Here is a 21,965-nt window from a genome sequence, read left to right as displayed (position 1 = left end):
TAAAGAGCCGGTCCTTCCGGACCTTCTCATCTTCTTCCAAAAGCCCAGGGTGAACCTTGGCTTGTCATCCCATCTCCTTTCGCCAGTAAAAGGCAGCAGAGCCTCTGGCTGAAGAAGCAAAGCTAGTCTGGCAACTTTCTGCTCGTGGGGGGGCTTTCCTCCTTCCAGTCTTTGTCCATCTATTTACACCCTCTTTCCAGTTCTCAGCAACTTAACAAAAATAATGAAAAATTTGAAAACACATAATATCTCTGCCAAAGATGCCTTCAAATGCCAGCCTTTTTCCATGGTAAAGGCTCCTTGTTCATGGCTCTGTCCCCAAACTTTTGGAAAAGTAAAGGAGAAATTAAAGAAAAGCATATTGTGCCTTTCTCTTATTTTCATCAGGGCAGGTATATCCACTCTTTTGCTTTAGACCTGTGAAGTAGAAAATTAAACAAATGTATACCAACTTTCTAATTACATTCAGCATGATCCTGGTCTTTCCCAGGCTCAGTCTTATGTAGGATAAGATTGTCCTTAGAAAGGAACGAAATAAGTCTGCACACTTGCACATCAGAGATTTTCTTAGATGCTCAGTTTCCCGCAGCCCTTTCCCCTGATGTTTGTATAAGGGGTGGGGAGAAGATCACTTTCTGTAATCCAGTGAGAGAGAACAAAGGACAAAGAATACATAGACTCTAAGAGACTCTCATTGTTAGTAATCACCTTGAAGCATGAGAAAAAACCGCCCTGGGAAGTTGCAGAGGTGGGAGAATGATGCTATCTTTGTTTTTCATAAATACCAAGAAGATGGGTTTGATAAAATATGATCGATCAGTACATCTTGGCAGACACATGGGCTGACTTCAGCTGAGGAGGGATGGCGCTAAAAGGATACTTTAAATGGTTAATCTGAAAAATCCTTTTAGTTATGGTGTTAATAACATGTAGGATTAAGGAAAGGACAAGTCCGGGAACTCAGACCTCAGAATTTCCTCTTTGCTTTGCTGGGTGAGATGTGTTTAAACCTTAAGATGAATGAGAAAATGATGAAGTGGGTGTTCCCTGGATTTTCAAAGGCCACCACTACCTTGCAGACACCTAAATGCACCTGTTGAGAACATAAGGACTTATGCTGTGGGTGTGTGAGCAGAGTTGGTCTAACAGGCTACTGATATTTTGTCCAGGAAAAATTAACCTGTTTGATTACAAACTATGCTACAGCTCCTTTGTATTGCAAATATAATTCTTTTTTATCTTAGTTTAACCTAAATTGAGATGTTGAGATGTTTTTCCAAGAAAATAAATGAGACGCGATAAACTTTTTCCTGTACAGGGATGGATGTGAAGTACATAATCATTATTCGAACAGGATGTTCCTTTGAAAAACAATGGAGATTGCACATCTCACGGCTGTGTAGAGGGTCCACTTAGCAGCGTGTCTGGCAACAGGAGTTTGTTCTTTTCTGCTTCTCAGAGTTATTTTCAGAAGTCAAGAAATTAAATCCCTCTGTTGGGTGGTAACTGCCTGTCCTTGCTTTCTCTGCTTAGATATTGTGACCACACTCAGTCTTTTACCCCTGCCCTAGTTGCCCTGTAAAACACCTTTTGCTGTGTGAGTTGATAAATTTAAAAAGTGACATCCTATGATCCTTTTTGGGTTAACTTGTGTGTACAGAGACAAACAACAGTGTACTTTCATGTTTTTTGCATGTGGCTTTCCACTTTTCCCCAAAACCAAAGAGGTTTATTACCAATTGAATGTTTTTAGTTCCTTTGTCAAAAGCTGTTATGGGTGGAAGTGGAGTTCTTGGGGTGCTGTGAGGAAAATAATTTCCTGAGGCCCCCATGGAAGGATAGGGTTTGTAGAAAGCTTTATCGATGATGTAAAATTAAGGGGGTTCCCCTCTAAGGCCTCATCTCTGTCCATCTTGCCTTCAGCAGGGCCAGAAGTAAGCTACTGCTCGGATGGATAATTGGTTAAAGAAGTTGTGGTACATAAATATAATGGAATACTACTCAGGCATAAGAAAAGACGTTACTGCCATTTGCAACAACATGGATAGGTCTTGAGAACATCATGCTAAGCAAGATAAGTCGGGCAGAACAAGTCAAGAGCCGTGTGATTTCACTCACTGTGGCCTATAAAACAGAAAGCAACAGATGAGCAAACAAGACGAACTAACAAATAAGACTCAGACACAGGCAGCAGACGGTGGTTACCAGAGGGAAGGGGGTGTGTGGGGGGGTGGTAGGAGAGGGTAGAGAGGGTCAACTAGGAAACTTGACCTTGGATGGTAAGAACACGACGCAATATGCAGATGATGTATTATAGAATTGTGCGCTTGAAACGTATGTAATTATATTAACCAATGTCACACCAATACATTTAGTAAAATTTAAAAAATGACATCCTAAGGAAAATTACTGAGAGGTTTAGCTAAAAATTTAGAATAGATGAAAAATGCTTTTAAATTTTATTATGATGTGTGAGAGTGTGTGCTGTGTGTGTGTGTTATGTACTCATTGCTAGTGATGGTGATTAGAGTAAATCGTCTCTAGTAAGAATTCTAAAAAGATAAAAGATAATACAGTTAAGTGATTTTTATTAGCTTAAAACAATACAATTCCATGATGGATGATTTGGAGATTGTAGAAAAATTTTCAATAGAAGAGAAATGCCATCAGCATTGACACTATATGCAGTTGTTATAGTTTCTGTGTTTTGCTTGATCTGCAAAAAGCACATCATAATAAATTTGTATTTAGGTATTTTGTCATATAAGGACTGTTATACTGCTTATGCATTAGTGCATTTGGACAGCAATTCCAAATTTGGAAACTTTACCAAAACATTAGAAACACCAAAACATTAGAAACACCAAAACATGCTCACATAATGATTAGATGTTCCATAAATGTAGCCTCATGGAATTTTTTGTAAAGAAAGAAATCCAAAGAGCATGGAGTTGCATTTGCTATTATTTTTTCAGTGGTTCTTAAAGTGATTCAGATTAACATTTTAACTTGCCACAAGATTTTAAGTAAGAATCACCAAAAATTATAAAGTTTTTTGAGCTACTAAAAAGAGGATATTAACAATCATATAATGTCTTTAAGCCATATTAATTTTATATAAACTGCAATTAGTGACCTAGATTTTCTCCTCATTTATGTTTCTTCTAATCTATTTTAGGGCATTTTAAAAATTATGTTTTGAAAATATTAAAATGCATTTAAAGTTTTCTAGTTATGGCAAAATGGTGAATGAAACAAACAGAAGGAACTCTAAGTTTAACAAACACTTGGCAAAACTAGCATGAAGGGGAAAGTTGATGGTTCTACAATCAGGGCACAGTGGAATGTAGCTGTCAGCCCATCACTTTGTCAGTTCAGTTGTATCTTTATAGCACATAAAAAAAATGCATTGATTTACATCACATAACTTTAATATTATAACACATGTGTATGGCTTCTGGGTTTGCAATATGACCTTGGGCAAAATCTAAAAAATATGCTACAGGTCAAAAGGGTAAATATTAATTCTATAGAACTTGAAAAAAATGTCAAATTAATATAAAAACATATACCAGTAGGCGGAGAAATCAATAGGTATATTATCAAACTAATTATGTGGAGGGGAAGGAAAGTTATTTTAAGAGAAGCTCAGTGCTAGGCAGGGAAGGAAAAAAATTTCATCCACTAACAGGAAAGGCATGGGTTAGAAATAGTCATTTTCAAGTCTATAGAAAGGAAAAAATTAAAATAACACATCAGCTTTTCTTCTTTTCTATTCTTATTGTTGTTACATAGGTAAGTGATGACATCTGATAGAAAAACAAAAACAATGATTTAGATTTCCCTATTCATGTCCTGTTGTATATTCTACCAAAAACTTTTAAACATATCCCAATGTAATTCTAATGTAAATGAAAAAATAGATAGTAAAAATTAAGTAGTGGAAAAAAATGCTAAGATGTTCCCTAAACCATTGTGGGTGCCCATCCCAGAAGGTTAAGAAATATATATAAAGAAGATACTGGGATTAGCTTTAGAACTGACATCTCTCCTCTCCTTTTGAGGACCAAGATGTCAGCATTGACTCCAGTATCTTGAAAATCATCACAAATAAGATCAAAGGGAAAATGCTGGGCAGGATCAAGGCCCTGCCTCAGTAAGCAGCACTGTATCCATTTTGAAAAATTACTCTACATGGAAAGAAAAATCATGAGGTCTCAAAAGCAACCTTAAGTAGCTGAATTGGTTAAAATTGTTTACTTTTTTAAAACAAGATATATATTTTCAAACTCTAATATCCTCCCCTCTCTTCCCCTATATATACATATACACACACACACACACACATATATATATATATATATATATATACTTTGTTTTTTTACACACAGTTCTTTTTCTACTAATTGTGTAAATATACACAGATAATGTTATACAAGAAGTCATCTGAGGACAACGTTCATGGTCATCTGAGGACAACCTTGATGGTGCTGTAATTTGCATGAGCTTTGAGCTCACACACAGCTTCAAATTTGGTTTGACCTACATTCTCTGAGCCTTTTGATTTCATATTGAGCATAGTGCGAATATTTTGCATAGTTTCTGTTACATTAGAACATGTAATTGAACGAACCTACTTAACATACTGTCTGGACCATAATAGGTATAAAAATCAGTTCCACTTCTCCCCACTTTATTCAGATAGAGATTTTTAATATTCAGATGACTTTTCCTCCAACTCTCAGTTCAACAGAGCTGTATGTGGGGAAAGAGTCCTGAGCCATAAGAATTCTGTTCTCCCTTGATTGCTATTAACTATGTTTGAAGTTGCTGGAATTCTAATCTCCAGATAGGTGAAATGTTACTATACATACAGATTTTCTAGGCACACTTCTTTTCATCTCTTTATATCATTTCCTCTCCTCCCTGCCCTGCATTCTTCTTTGGGGGCTAGAATATATTTTACAGTCCTACCTAGTGTTCACTGGATTGTAATCTTGAGAGAAAATGTGATGCTAGCGCATAATTAGCACTTACGTATGCTTGCTGAATGAATGGCTACATGAACCAGTGAGTGGCAATTACTTGGTTACTTGGTTCATAAGCAGGAGGGTAGATTCTTCTCACTGACCTTTTCCAGCTCACTTTAAACAAACCCATTTACTGTTCCTACAGGTAAATGTAAATATTTCAATTCTGCCTTTTCTTCAGTCATATAAAGTATCTGGATTTCCATGATAGACAACTACTCCTTTAGAGTTACTAATTTTAATACATAGATAATGCTCATTGAATTATTAAAAACACAGTGATAGCTCCCACTTTGAAAGCCTTAAGTAACACTTTAATTTTTGTCTTAATCTTTACCCACTGTGTCTTTCTCCGAGATAGCAAGACAGGTAAAGTAAGCAGGATTTCTTTGCCAGAAAAGGACAGTCTGAACTGTAGGCAGCCTTTAGCCTCACTTAATGTTTTTCCTGTCTTTATCTATTTCACAGGAATTGAAAAAACGAAAAGACAAGCAAGCAGCAGCTCTAGGAATGACTGACTGAAAACGACTACTAAAAGCAAATGTTTCATGTTATTGACCAAAAGGTGACCAGATGACCACAATTTCCATTGCTTGGATTCATCATGCCCCTGAAATCATCAGCCACAAGGTTTCACTCCCTCACTACAACTCAGGGGCAACGTGTGACAAAGAGGTAAATTTAAAGAACTCTTGAAAGTAATTCAAATACAATTAGAAAAGAAATTTTCTTTCTTCTTAAAAAATAAAATATCACAAAATATATACTTAAAGATAAATATGATTTAAAATATATTTCAATTTTGGTAAGATGAATATTTGACATACGTATAATTGTGAGTAATATATATCTTATAGTGCAAATGTTTTTCCCATTATTCTTGTTACATAAAAGATGTTCCAAAGATGAATTTCATAAGATAGGAGGCCAATAGTTGTAATGAACATCATGGTGAATTTTTTCGTGTAATAAAACAAGGTTATTTTCTTTCTGACACGTCTATTTTCATAACATCTATTAAGAGAGGTGGGGGTGAGAGTGAGGTGGGGGAAGAGATTGAGAAAGGTTTATAGAAAGAGAGAGACTGAATAAACATGTTCCGAAGTGGAGATCTTACCATTTGACTTTTATATTTTATATAAACATGGATCCTTCACCCTGAGATTTTAATCTTTTTTTTTTAATTACCTGGGCTGTGCCAGGCACTAAACCATCTTTGCCTCACTTTTGCCCTCTTTTGCTTTGTCTCATTTTTCATTTCTCTTCCACAAGAGGGTACTCAGAGATATTATGGTTTGGTTGACCAAATACCTTTTTTTTTTAATATATCTTTATTGATTTCAGAGAGAGGAAAGGAGAGGGAGAGAGAGAGCTAGAAACATCAATGATGAGAGAGTCACTGATCGGCTGCAGCCCGCAACCCGGGCATGTGCTCTGACCGGGAATCGAACCCTGATTGCCTGGATCCTAGGTCGACGCTCAACCGCTGAGCCATGCCCTATCGGACTTGACCAAATATCTTGATTTGCCCCCAAAGGTTTAAGTTTATTCTTGTTAGCCCAGTGTAATTATTAAGAACTGTTCTGTCACTTACAAAAGGGCCCCTATTTGGGCAATAAATTATATGTCACCCACGTGGTGGAGGTTATCTATAATGCTTCTTTTCTATCTACAAGCATATTCAGCCATTCCTCTAATAAAATAAAAAGATAAAAACAAAGATCAAACACTAATCTACAGCCTATTTTTTCTCTTAGATAGTGGGGTTGCCACTATTCCACACAGTACTTCTGGTAAATGAGAAGTGCTTCCTTGAGACTGTGACACACAGCTTGTGGAGGTGAACTGAGACCTTAGTGTGGCTCCTATTTACCCTATGGGCTGGCCACCCTGATGAGTCAGTCACCTGCACACATAGCCCTGCAACAAACTGTGTTAATCAGAAAGTGACTAATTGCCATAAATTCTCATTATTCTAATTTTCAAGTTTTTTGTCATAATGTTGTCTTATCATGGAGTTACTGAGCAATCACTAGACTCTACATAAGAAATCACAGGTAAATAAGAAAGAATTATGAAATGGTAAAAATCATGATAAGGAGAATGATTTAAGGAAGCAACTCATAGTCTTAACTGGGAAACTAGGAGATGAAGCATCTAAGGAAATGCAATTACCTTGTAAGTGAAAATTAGTTAATGGTCTTTTGCTAGGGATAAATGGAAAACTAGAAGGAAATAGTTAAAGCTTCTGAATAGTCTTGTTGAACAAGTATTTTAAATAATCTCTTAGAATATGTTGACTTAAATGTCAAAAATCAATGTATAAGTAATATCAGATTAATATGTCAAGAGAGAAAAACAGACACACTCTATAAATTTCAAAATAAATGTTACAACTTTTAATAAATTTTTAATAAAAGACAATTTATTACACTGATGAAAACATCTATTTTTAACTAGGGTCTATTTACACAGTTAACTGGAAAAAACTAGAGATACTGAGGACACAGAACCTTTTGAATACCGTAACTCTGAAACACCTAAATAATACAATGTCATGTGGTAGCAATAGGGAATATACCTACTGGAAAGAGGAAATTGCATCCTACTATAGGGTGTCCCCAAAAACATACACACTTTGAATAATTATAAAGGAAGTATTTATTAAAATACATTTCATTTTCAAAATGTAATAGAACCTACAGACATTGTGTGTTCAGTTTTTTGGGGGACACCTTGTATATTGGAAAACTCAATAAGATCAAATAAATACACTTAGATTTATTGTAAAAGAAGTTAACAAAATGAATATTTTAGAAATAACATTTTATAGACCACAAATAACCAGTTAAATATATAGTAGGAGAAATGATCCCGTTCACAATAGCAACAACCAACATGCAATACCTGTAGAGACTCTCTACATGAATAGTGTAACACTGCTGAAAAACAGTAAAGATTATAAAAGTGGGTGAAGACTTGCCATATTTCTTACTGAAAATTATAAATACTGTATGTCTACAGGAGCACTGTCTGTATTAGAAAGAAATAGAAATAACCCATATGTCCAACAAGAGTTGAATGGATAAATGAGTTATAGTCTCTTTAGATAATTGATGAATCATAGCTTTACAGGTCAACATAGATAAATCTCATTAATATAATACTGGGGAAACAAAAAGATAATTCTAAAAGGATATATGTAATATAACATTTTAATAAACTTTCAAAAGAGGTGATCATACTTTGTACAACGTATAAAGACATACAAGGAAATAATAAATACCAAGGTAAGTATGGTGGTTACTGTTGCAGAGAAGCAGAGGTAATATAACTATGGAGAGGGACACTAAGTATCCTGTGGATTTTTAACAGCTTTATTGAGATATATTTCATATACCATGCAACTTATCCATTTAAGGTGTATACTTCAACTTTTTACTATGTTTACAAAGTTGAGCAATCATCACCCTATCATTTGTAGAATATTTTCATCGCATCAAAATGGAACACTTTAACCATTAGCAGTCATTCTTTTTTAAAATTTATTTTATTGCTGAGAATATTACAGATATCTCCCATTTTCTCTGCTTTGCCCCCCTCCACCCATCTCTCACCCCATCCCAGCCCCCCACCTGTCTATTGTCTGTGTCCATGGGCTGTGCATATACACACATAAGTTCTTTGGTTAATCCTTTCCAACCCTCCTTCCCACCTTCCATCTGAGATCTGTCGGTCTGTTTCATGCTTCCATGTCCGTGGTCCTATCTTGTTCGCCAAATTATTTTGTTCCTTAGATTCCACATCTGAGTGAGGTCATGTGATATTTGTCTTTCTCTGCCTGGCTTATTTCACTTAGCATAATACTCTCCAAGTTCATCCATGCTGTCCCAATGGGTAAGAGATCCTTCTTTACAGCTGCGTAGTACTCCAGGGTGTGAATGTCCCACAGCTTTTTCATCCACTCACCTACTGATGGGCACTTGGGCAGTTTCCAGATCTTACCTATTGTACATTGTGCTGCTATGAACATGGAGGTGCACATATTCTTTCTGATTAGTTTCAGAATCCTTAGGGTATAGTCCTAGAAGTGGGATCACAGGGTCAAATGGCAGTTCCATTTTTAATTTTTTGAGGAACCTCCATAGTGTTTTCCGTAGCAGTTGCACCAACCAGTCTGCATTCCCACCAGCAATGCACTAGGGCTCCCCTTTCTCCACACCCTCGCCAGCACGAGTTTGCCGATTTGTTGATGGAGCCATTCTGGCAGGTGTGAGCAGTCATTCTTTCCTTCCCCTGCAATACTCCTAGACTTAAACAATCAGTAATTTAATTTCTGTCTTAAAACATTTTCCTTTTCTGGACATTACATATAAATAAAATCACAATATGTGGTATTTATGATATGCTTCCTTTACTTAGCATATTATTTTCTAACATACATGTTGTAGCAGGATTACTTTATCTTGCCAAATAATATCCCACATTCTACTTTTCTATTCATTAATTGATGGGCAGACATTTGGGTTGTTTCCCCTTTGGGGCTATAATGAATAATACTGCTATGAACACATTTATATAAGATTTGTGTGGATGTATGTTTCCATTTGTCTTGGATTCCTGTGGATTCTTAAGCTAGTATGTGCACATAACTATCATATAGATAAATTTTTAATTCTATAAGCTATATGTAATATTTCAAAAAACCAAGTACAATAAAAATGTACTACCAAATGAATGTGTAAAATTGTTGCAATTCTAATGATATGTTAGGTAAATTTTAAGATAATCAAATAAAGAATCTATAGTACACCCAGAAGAAAAATAATTAAAAATGAAAAAAAAAAAAGTTGTGAGAGAATTTGAATTAAACTACCAGAAGTATGGGGAAACTGTAATAACCAAATGTTTTTATACTACCATAATAATCAATGGTTAGAAAATTTAGAGCAGACATACTCTATATGACTTGTCACAAGTAGAAATTAAGTGGTAAAATAAGCTAACTAAATAAATGGTACTGAGATTGCTGGCTCAGTATTTTCAAAATTTAAAGTCCAGTTAACAAAATTACGAAATAATTAAATTTTAATTGAATTGAATTTTTAAGTATATATGCATATAAATGTATACATATACACACAGTCATGTATAGCTTAATGATGGTAATACCTTCTGAGAAATGCATCCTTGGCAATACCACGGTTTTGTGAACATCGCTTTTATGTTACCACCAAACAGGGTCTGTGGGATCCTTGCCCCCGGTGTACAGGGCGCCAAAGTCTGAGGCAACAACTTTTGAAAAGAAAAGAGTTTATTTGTCAGGCAGCCAGATAGAAGACGGGAGACAAAACTCAGATCAGTCTCCCTTGCAAAGGCCCAAGGTAAAGTTTAAACTTACAGGGCTGGGAAACTTTTTTCTGCCAAGGGCCATTTGGATATTTATCACATCATTCGCAGTCCATACAAAATTATCAACTTAAAAATCAGCTATGAGAAAAGCTCCTAGAGTTATTGAATTTTGAGTCCCACCCTTGGTTGCCTCGGCAGGCAGGGCCAGGCCAAATGATTTTGAAGGCCTCCTAGGGCCCGAGGGCCAGACATCTCCCACCCCTGGTAAAGGGATAAGGTTAAGAGGAGGTTGTACGTATTCCTGAAGGATAGTTGGAGGGACCTGACGGGGCAGTTTTGGAACTTAGCCGCTTAGGGTGAGATGTGGGGAAGGGCGAGAGTAAGTATAAAAGGGTTTCGTTTGGCAAGGCCTGCTTGGTTGAAGTCACGCATTCCTTGCGGTGCTGGTTTTCTTTCCTACTGAACAACAGTTTCCGGGACCTCCACTTCAAAAATGAGTTTGGGGAAACCAGGTCTTTGCATACTCCTTCTGGGATGGCGTGAATTTTGATTATGCTGAGCTCTCAAGGTCAGCGGGGGACACTCAGTTGCTAACTCTGAAGACTCAGTTTGACTAGACAGGTTTCAGCAGATGTTAGCAGCTTATGGTTGACGTTGCAGAAGGGATGGGGAACAGCCTCCTGTTGTGTCTGCAAGATACTTAAAAAAGCTTGTCACCAAGGGTAAAAAATCAAAATTAGTGTCTGATTAGTTTCTGTTTCACTTATACAAACCTGGATGATATTGCAGCTTACTACACACCCGGGCTGCAGGACACAGCTGCTGTTCCCGGGCTACCAGCATGCACAGCATGTTACTGTACTGAACACTTTATATAAACAATTGTAACATAATGCTAAGCGTTTGTGTATCTAAGCATAGAAAGGGTACAGTGAAAATATAGTATAAGAGATAAAAAGTGGTGTATCCTTACAGGGCATTTACCATGAATGGAGACTGCAAGACTGGAAGTTGCTCTGGGTGAGTCAGGGAGTGAGTGGGGAGAGAATGTGAATGCAGAAAACATTACTATACGTTACCGTAGACTTTATAAACATTGAGCAATTAGGCTACACTAAATTTATAAACATTTTCTTTCTTAAATAATAAATTAACCTTAGCTTACTGTAACTTTTTTACTTTATAAACTTTTTTTTTTTTAATTTTGACTTTTGTAATAACACTTAGCTTATAACACAAACACACTGTACAGTTATACAAAAATGTTTTCTTTCTTTGTGTCCTTATTTTATAAGGAAAGAGAATGAGCTGGACACAACAGAACACCCAGGCTTCTCACTGGCAGGGTTTTTTTGTTTTTTGGTTTGTTTGTTTTTTAATGGAGCTGCTAATAGGAAACCCAGGTGTGAAAATGCTACACCAGGGCATTATACATTGTTCTTCAAGGAGCTGTAAACATTTGGCTTAGGAAGACCTATCCTTTACACATTAATCTTCTAAATTTATTTAAAATAAGAAGAAAATATTTATAAAAATGCAATAATATTCAAGGGAATGAGAAGACAAGCCACCGCCTGGTGGAAAATATTTACAAATGATATATTTGATAAAGGATTGTTATCCAAAACATTAAAATGATCATAAAACCCAACAATAAGAAAATGAACAATCCAATTTAAAAAATGGGCCAAAGACCTTACCAGGTATCTTACCCAATAAGATACAGATAAGTGTATAGAAAGATATTCAGTATCATATGTCATTAGGGAATTAAAATTAAAACAATGAGCTATCACCTCACCTATTAGGATGGCAAAAGTCCAAAACATTGACTACACCTTAGGCTGACAAAGATGCAGAACAACAGAAATTGTCATTCATTGGTGGTGGAAATGCAAAATGATGTAGGCACTTTGAATGATAGGTTGGCAATTTCTTACAAAGCTCACACTGTTCTTACCACACAATCCAACAATCTTACTCTGGTATTTACCCGAAGGCTTTGAACGCATGTCAAAGCAAAAAAAGTTTCAGTTATGCAAGATGAATAAGTTCCAGAGAGCTAATGTAAAACATGGTGACTATAATTAGCAACATGAAACAATATTGCTAATTATACAAATTACTTGAAATTTGTTTTGGTCTTGCCACATACACACAGAGTAACTATGTAGGTGTTTGGATATGTTAATAAGTTTATGGTGATCACTTCAAAGTGTCTACGTATATCAAAGCATCAAGTTGTAAACCTTAAATATGTACAATTTTTATTAATTATATCAATAAAGCTAAAAAAGGAAACGAAAATTCATGTCCATACAGAAGCCTGTGATTTTATAATTAGCATAACTTAGAACAAAGAGATGTTCCTCTGCAGGTGGTTCAGGAAACTGTGGTACATTCCAACAATAGAATATCATTTAATTCTAAAAATAAATGAGCCATCAAGTCATAAACACACACGGAGAAAACTTAAATGCGTATTATTAAATGAAAGAAGCCAATCTCAAAAAGTTACATATATACTGTGTGATTCCAACACTATGACATTCTGGAAAAAGTCAAAACTATGGAGAGAGTAAAAAGAAAAAAGATCAGTGGCTTTAAAGAGTTAGGAGGTAGAGTGGGATAAGTACACAGAACACAGAGGAATTTTAGGCCAGAGAAAGTATTGTGTGTGGTCCTATAACAGCAGGTACATGTCACACATTTGTCAAAACCCATGGCATGTGCAGGACCAAGAGTGAACTCTAATGAAACTATAGGCTTTGGGTGATAAAGGTGTGTCATTGTAGGTTCATCACATATAACAAATGTACCACTTGGGTGCAGGATGTTGATAATGGGGGGATCTTTGCCTAATTCCCCCTTTGCATGTATGAGAGTAAAGGCTATAGAGGAATTCTACTTCTAGTCAAATAAAAGTGTTCGAAAAAGAAAATCTATTTTTTTAAAAAGGGACAAAAAGTGCAATGATGCATATTTTCCAGAGTATAATATCTAATGGCTCTATATTTTCCTTAAAAGTGATGAGTTAATTTTGCCTTCATATCAATGCTTTAAAACTTGCTTTAAACACTTGTCCCAATTATTGGATAAGATAAGGAGGTATTTTAATTTCAAGCAATAGCTGTCTTGAAAAATTTAATTGTCTCCAAATTTGGGAAATAACTTGACTCCAAACTTTTAAAGTGAATTTTGTGAAATTATACCTCGTTATGAGCTAAAACACTTTTTACTTGTAAAAATAAATGTAAAATTCTAAACAACACAAGCTTTTTGCATAAAAGGAAACCACTATAAGCAAAATGGCTTGGAAAACCATTGAAGAAAATCTTCTATGGTTTTTATATAAGGCATAGAATTGAGGACTCATAAAAACTGAAATTATTTTATCACAAAAATGGTAAGTTGGAAAACCGATTTGTTCAAGAAGCACTATAATAAAAAATACTGCTAATGCTCACTTCTTGAAAACAGGATAACTTAACTGACTGTTCTATGGATAGCTACGGCCCATTTTATTTATTTTTTCGTGTTCTTCAAAAGTTTCTGTCTGCTCTGAATTTAAGAAAAAAATGGTTTAAAACATTCTTTTTCACCCTTCTCCATTCAATCCTAAATGAACAGATAGTGGCATTTTTTATTTTTGCACAAATGCCCCATACATACTTCCAGAATGAAATAAAGTGTTGGCTAGCCAAATTCTGTTCCCTTTTTATTTTGGATGTATATGCTAGTTGATAAATTTTCCTTACAGAAAAAATACCCAAGTTGTGTTCTCTGATCAGCAAGTTTTGGAAATGTGAAGTTAATATAAATATTTTCTTCACTAAACACATTGGGCACTTTAATATGGGAATATATTGTGTAATTGTTGTTGTTTTTTTAACCCTCACTAGAGGATATTTTTTTCATTGTTTTTTCAGAGAGTGGAAGGGAGGGGGAGGGGAGAGAAACATGGATGTGAAGGAGAGAGAGAAACATTGATTGGCTGCCTTCCGACCAGAGCCAGGGATTGAGCCTGTAACCAAGGTACGTGCCTTTGGCCATAATCGAACCCTGGACCCTTCAGTCTGCAGGCCGATGCTCTAACCACTGAACCAAACCAGCCAGGGTTATTGTGTAATTCTTGAAGCTTAACTGCAGTGTGCAATGCTTCCTAACCTCTTTTACTTTAAGAACAAGTTCTAAAACTTCAAAAACTTTATTTTTGACATAATTATACATTCACACTTGCAAAGACAGTATGGAGAGTTCCTTTTTACTCTCTACCAAGTTTCCCACATGGTTACATCTTACATAATTATAGTATAATGTCGAAGCCAGGAAATTGACATTGGAATAAGTGTATAATATCTCATGGTGATTTTTAATTTACATTTCCCTAATGGCCAGTAAAGTTGAATAATTTTCATGTGCTTATTTCTCATCTGAATATGTTCTTTTTAGGGACATATTTTTATTTGGGGGAACAGGTAAGTGGAAGTGCTGGTGAGGCAAGTTTTAATTGGAAGACCTTGGAACTTGACCATTTATGGTAGAGTCACCAACACTGAATTTTCCTGTACAAGGGACCCTTAGATTCTGAAAGGGTTTCATTGTTCAAATACTGGTTCTGTCTTGGTCCCTTGGTTTCTTTGGGGGGGGGGGGCACGAAATGAGACTTTGGTTCTGGGTGTAGCTGGAGGCCAAAGCTCTCTTCTCTGCACATGCTTCAGCTGCATGACTTGTGGTTTTGGTCTGTTGTCTCTGAAAAGCAACTCAGTGTCTTGCTAAACAGGATAGGACCATTTTAGCTGGCTCTGTGCTTACAATTGGACTGTTTAAATTTAATTTTTTTTTTACTATAGAATTTTTAGACTTCTTTATTTATTCTAGATATGGGTCCTTAGACAGATGTATGGTTCGCAAATACTTTCTCAGAGTCTGTATCTTGTCTTTCTATCCTTTTGAACAGTCTTTTATGGATTAAATTTTGTTTTAAATTTAATAAAGCCCAATTAATCAGTTTTCCTCTTATGGATCATGTTTTTGGGGTTATGTTTAAAAAACCTTCACCAAGCTCTACATCTCAAAGATTTCCTTCTATGTTGTTGTCTAAAAGTTCTATTGTTTTATAGTTTATAGTTAAGCCTTTATTTTGCATAAATTTTTGTATAAGTTGTAAGGGTTGGTAAACTTTTATTATTTATTTACTTAAATTTGGCCTATGGATATCCAACATTTCAGCACCTTTTGGTTCAAAGGTTATCCTTTTCTCACTGTGCTTTTCCATCTTTATAAGTTGAAAAATCAGTTGGTTGAATTTGTGTGAGGGTTATTCCCGGGCTCTCTCCTCTATTCCATTGACCTATGTGTCTATTTTTTTGGCTACACTTCATGAACTTGATTACGATAGTTGTACAATAAGTTCCTTCCACTTTTTTCTCCTTTTCCAAAATTATTTAGCTACTCTGGTTCTTTTAACTTTTGAAACAAATTTTATAATAATATTTTTTATATCTACAAAAATTCCTCCTGAAGCTTTCATAAGAATGGCATAAAAATATATATGTAAATGTGGGAAGAAGTAACATATTTAGTATTTGAACCTTCCAATCCACAAACATACTATGTCTCTTTATTTATTTAGATCTTTTATTTATTTCTTAGTTTACAAGCTAGCATACAAGTATTGCACATGTTTTGATAGATTTACCACTAAGCATTTCACTTTGTTGAGTAATTGTAACTGGTAAGTGATATTTAATATTTAATTTTGGTTTCCACATTTTTCATATTTCCATATTTCATTTATATTGTTTCACTTGCTTTATTCATGCTTCTCATTGCTTTTTGAAGAATGTTTATTATGGATGTTTTAGAATTATTATCAGATAATTCTAATATCTGTGTCACCTTTAGGTTAACATCTGTTAATTATCATTTGTCATCCAAGTAGAGATGCTTCTGGTTCATGGTATAATGGGCAGTTTTGATTAAAACATAGACATTTTAGGTACTATGCCATGAGACTATGGGTCTTATTTAAATCTCGTATTTTAAGTATCTCCTCTGATACTTCCCAGTGCGAGATGGGCACCGCCTTGTTTTTGTCTGGTAGAAGTTCCAGGTTCCCCAATCAGTTTCTGTTGACAATGCGAGTGAGAGGTGCTTCTCTTTACTGATGAAGGGAGATAGGAGTTTAGGTTCCCCACCAGGTCTCACTGATACCAACCTGGCTAAAAGGGGGAGGAGTGGCTTGTTACAGCCATAAGGTGGTGGCGATATTACTATTTATTGGTGGTGAGAAGCCCAATTTTCCACTAGGTTTCCTTAGACACCAGCCAGTGAGGAGTGGTACAGGGCCTTCATTAGAGTCAGGTGGAGGTGAAGGTCCAGGCTTCTCACATGGCCTCCATTGACATCTTGGGATGAGAAGATGAAAATATGAAAGTCCTGGTTCTTCATTGTGCTACTTCAACACCGTCCTGGAGAGGGAACTGCCTGTCACAACCCACAAGAGAAAAAAATCTAGGATTTCCACTTGGTTTTGCTAGAAGGGCTAGGGGCGTCTTATACAGTATTTAAATTGTCAGGAGAAGAGTGTTGTCTCAAAGTTTTCTGTTTTGTCAGGTTGCCCCTTTTCCTGGTCCTTTGGCTAAAGAAAGCAAGCTTTTCTTGGGGCTTTTTAAAATCTGTGCCTACTGATGTTTCTGGATTACCAGCTTCTCCTATACCCAGTCTGCTATAGAAGGCCTAAAAAAAGATATTATTCACTATCCCTTTTATAACTGTACTCATGAAAAAAGAAAAGAGTTTGTGACTACTTCAAAAAACTTGAATATTAGGAGGAAAATTCTTGTCAGAAGTGTACTACTAGGTGAAACAAGAATTTTAGGGCAGTGAAACTACTCTGAATGATACTCTAATAGTGGATGCATATATACTATCATGCATTTGTCAAAACCTATAGACTGTACACCACCAAGAGTAAATCCTAATGTAAACTAGTGATAATGACATGTCAATGTAGGTTCATCAAATGTCACAAATATATCACTCTGGGAGCGATGTTGATAATAAGGGAGGTTATGCATATGTTGTGGCAGAGGTTATTTGGGAAATTTCTGTACATTCTGCTCAACTTTGTGGTGAACCCAAAGTTGCTTTAAAAAATTAAGTACATTAAAAATGGGGGGGGGGGAAGTAAAAGTATATTACATAAGGTGACATTCCATTAAAAGTTAACTACAAAACCTTTATCTTCTCTCTTACAAGTCCCTGGAGTAGTCCAGGGTTTGAGATAATTAGTTAGACATCAAATTAGTTTAATTTGTTTTGAAATGGGATTCCATTTAAGAAAACAGAATCTCACAACTGCTATAGTAATGAATCATCTCATGTTTATAGTTATTGAAAGAGTTACCATGTCAGTGAAAGAGAGCCATCTGTACCAAGCTTTGTTATATTAAGTAGCTTTGGGGGAATTATTTATAGAAACTGAGTGTGTAGCTTTCTTTGTTTCCTGTGATCTCTTTTTTTTTCTTTTACTTTTTTTCTTTATATTTTAATGTTTTAAATTATAGTTTGCATGCACCCCTATATTAATTGCAGTGTTATTTACAATAGCCAAGCTATGGAAGCAACCCAAGTACACGTCAGTAGACATGTCTGGTGGTCTCTTTGGAGGAATTTTTTTATGGCAGAAAGGTTCATTTGTAATGTCTTTTAAATGACTCTGAGTTGTATTTAACACTTGAGCAAAAAAAATAAATAAAAATTTAAAAATTCTAAATGAAATATTAAACCTGGAAATATAAAAAGATATAAGTATTATTTATATTTTCTTAAGATTTAGAGACTTCCATTTTTTACAGGTATTAACATAAATCTCTTATTAACTGCTTTCAATTACATGAATACATTGGACTGAAATGTAGCAATTGGAAAGCACTGTGAAGATGGCATAACAGTTTCCATGTCATGCTACAATTAGAGAGGAGTCATAATTCCTTGTGTATTAGAGTTTACATTTTCCTTGGAAAGGTCAAAAAACATGCTAGTAGTCATAATTATCTTTCAATATTCTGTGAAATGTTTATAAAGTAAAACATGTGTGGTATGGTATATATCTGCCTAAGGATTCTTATGCATCCCAAGATTGGCATACAGTTAGGTGAGGCCGGGATAAAGGACCAAAGAAGAGTCAACATGCTGAACCACCCTGCCTTTAAAGATAATTCCCTGGCCTGACTCTGACGCTGAGCTGAATGGCAATTTGCTTTATTCTATGCTATCAAACAATGTATAACCTAATGAACTGTATAATTGTTTTAAATTCAAATAGTAAACGGGATAATGGAGCAGCTTCTTAGAGACTGGTTAAGTTTTAAAATTATCCTGATGGTTCCATAGATACATTTTGGATTTAAGACACAACCCAAAACTTAAAATTAGAGAAAGAGCTAATTCCTTTCAGTGCCTTAGACATTGTCTTAGCCCTTTCTAAGCTGCAGATAGATATTTTTATGGAAGTGATTCACTTAATTGATCTCTACAATCAAGCATATATACAATAATTAATATTTATCAATAGATATAAAATATCTATTGATAAATATTAATGTCTAAACCAAATTAATTTTATCTAAGGAAATTACTTCTGAGAACAAATAAAATTTTTTAATATAATTTGGTTAGCGGGTAAATATTTTATCTCTTCACCAATCTATCTATATAAAACATATTTTTAAGCTCTTAACCATAAAATCTTCTACCAAGATGCACGGGTTTACAAGAATTTATAAACTTTGCCTCAGACACAGTTCCATCATTACAACCATGTTTTGTTCCCAAGTACATCTCAAGATCTTTCTGCTCAAATCAAACCAATACAACTCCAAGAAAATGATATTAATACCATATGGCACATGGAATGGCACAGCACTTCTAAAGGTAGGAATATGACACTTTGGGGATTCCTTTATGACTTCTAAGAATATTCTAATAATGTAGGTAATGAATCCCCTGGTCAATTTTATAAATAGATAACTTCAGGCCAATGAGCCACATGCCTTCCTTTTAAACTTTGAGAAACTGGAGCTTCCCTATGCACCTGTAGAATGTGCATGTGAAAGGACCTATTGAGATGGGTGACACTGGTACATTTCACAAGTGTGAAGGTCACAATTATATAAGTAAAACAAAATTATGTATTGTCAAAAACCTGCTTATAAATTCCCAGAGATATATTGTTACTGTACATATGTAGGAGTAAAAATAAAGTATAGCTCTTTAAAATATTAATTAATATTTCAAATTTAGAACCATGAAATATCCTAGAAATAGCTGATTACTTTTTCTGAAGTCCTTTGTCTTTGTCAGTTAGTCTTATGTGGGGAGCCGCTGTGGCCCCAGGCACAGAGAAGCTGCCTGGGTGAACTGCAGATGTGCTCCCCTGCTCCCGGGGAGATGTGGGTGAGCTGCTGTGGCCCCAGGCACAGAGAAGCTGCCTGGGTGAGCTGCAGATGTGCTCCCCTGCTCCCGGGGAGATGTGGGTGAGCTGCTGTGGCCCCAGGCACAGAGAAGCTGCCTGGGTGAGCTGCAGATGTGCTCCCCTGCTCCCAGGGAGATGTGGGTGAGCTGCTGTGGCCCCAGGCACAGGGGAGCTGCCTGGGTGAGCTGCAGATGTGCTCCCCTGCTCCCGGGGAGATGTGGGTGAGCTGCTGTGGCCCCAGGCACAGGGGAGCTGCCTGGGTGAACTGCAGATGTGCTCCCCTGCTCCCGGGGAGATGTGGGTGAGCTGCTGTGGCCCCAGGCACAGAGGAGCTGCCTGGGTGAGCTGCGGATGTGCTCCCCTGCTCCCGGGGAGATGTGGGTGAGCTGCTGTGGCCCCAGGCACAGGGGAGCTGCCTGGGTGAGCTGCAGATGTGCTCCCCTGCTCCCGGGGAGATGTGGGTGAGCTGCTGTGGCCCCAGGCACAGGGGAGCTGCCTGGGTGAGCTGCAGATGTGCTCCCCTGCTCCCGGGGAGATGTGGGTGAGCTGCTGTGGCCCCAGGCACAGGGGAGCTGCCTGGGTGAGCTGCAGATGTGCTCCCCTGCTCCCGGGGAGATGTGGATGAGCTGCTGTGGCCCCAGGCACAGAGGAGCTGCCTGGGTGAGCTGCCGATGTGCTCCCCTGCTCCCGGGGAGATGTGGATGAGCTGCTGTGGCCCCAGGCACAGTGCCTGGGTGAGCTGCCGATGTGCTCCCCTGCTCCCGGGGAGATGTGGGTGAGCTGCTGTGGCCCCAGGCACAGAGGAGCTGCCTGGGTGAGCTGCGGATGTGCTCCCCTGCTCCCGGGGAGATGTGGGTGAGCTGCTGTGGCCCCAGGCACAGAGGAGCTGCCTGGGTGAGCTGCGGATGTGCTCTCCTGCTCCCGGGGAGATGTGGGTGAGCTGCTGTGGCCCCAGGCACAGGGGAGCTGCCTGGGTGAGCTGCGGATGTGCTCCCCTGCTCCCGGGGAGATGTGGGTGAGCTGCTGTGGCCCCAGGCACAGGGGAGCTGCCTGGGTGAGCTGCGGATGTGCTCCCCTGCTCCCGGGGAGATGTGGGTGAGCTGCTGTGGCCCCAGGCACAGGGGAGCTGCCTGGGTGAGCTGCGGATGTGCTCCCCTGCTCCCGGGGAGATGTGGGTGAGCTGCTGTGGCCCCAGGCACAGGGGAGCTGCCTGGGGTGAGCTGCAGATGTGCTCCCCTGCTCCCGGGGAGATGTGGGTGAGCTGCTGTGGCCCCAGGCACAGGGGAGCTGCCTGGGTGAGCTGCCGATGTGCTCTCCTGCTCCCTGACCCAGGCCTTGAGGCACCAAGGCAATACTAATTTAGCTTGCAGCCTTAAGTTCCAGAAAAACTTATCAGGATGTTGGTCCCGGCCTGAAGGATTAAAGGACAGTCAAGCCACATACCAAGCCAAGGACTCAATCGTCCCCGCAAGTTCCCATTAGAAGCCAAAACAGATAGGCACCAACGTCAGAGCTCCTGCAAGAGGCAGGGTGTTTACTCTGAGAGAGCATTCAACGGCCTTGAAGGAACTACTCAGGGGTAGGAATGCGGAGCGAGGTGCTATTCAGCAAAATTAACAGTGTCTGTATAAATTGAGCTGGGAAAATAAACTCGGGGCTGGCAGCTGGCAACAGGAATGAGCTGCAGCCCTCCTGATCCCATCTTTTTTGTGTCTGTCTTTTCTCCATCCTCACCCCTTCCTCAGGACCGTTCGACTCTGCCGGCGGGCTCCGGCAGTCTTACAAGTAGTAAATTACCCATAGTACACATTAATCATATTATAATTTCCACCCCCCACCCCAGAATAACCTAGTTAGAAGAAAGTAGGCAGAAAAGGTGAATTAAGAGCACATTCAAGGAAATAGTAAAAAAATAAAACGTGTTTTCTTGTGGGTTTTTAAACAATTAGTTATTAAATTTACTTTGTCCAAAGAGATCTGATAGATTTGTTTTCTTCCAAAACGTCTTGAAAGTTTGCTTCTGTTAAAAGTAAAACAATATTTACAATAAGGATATAATAGCTGAGCTGAAGTGTTCTTTTAAAGAAGTTTCTGCTTTAGTT

This window comes from Miniopterus natalensis, chromosome 11 (assembly GCF_054644295.1).
Source record: "Miniopterus natalensis isolate mMinNat1 chromosome 11, mMinNat1.hap1, whole genome shotgun sequence".
Classification (NCBI taxonomy): domain Eukaryota; kingdom Metazoa; phylum Chordata; class Mammalia; order Chiroptera; family Miniopteridae; genus Miniopterus; species Miniopterus natalensis.
This window is presented reverse-complemented; position numbering follows the sequence as displayed.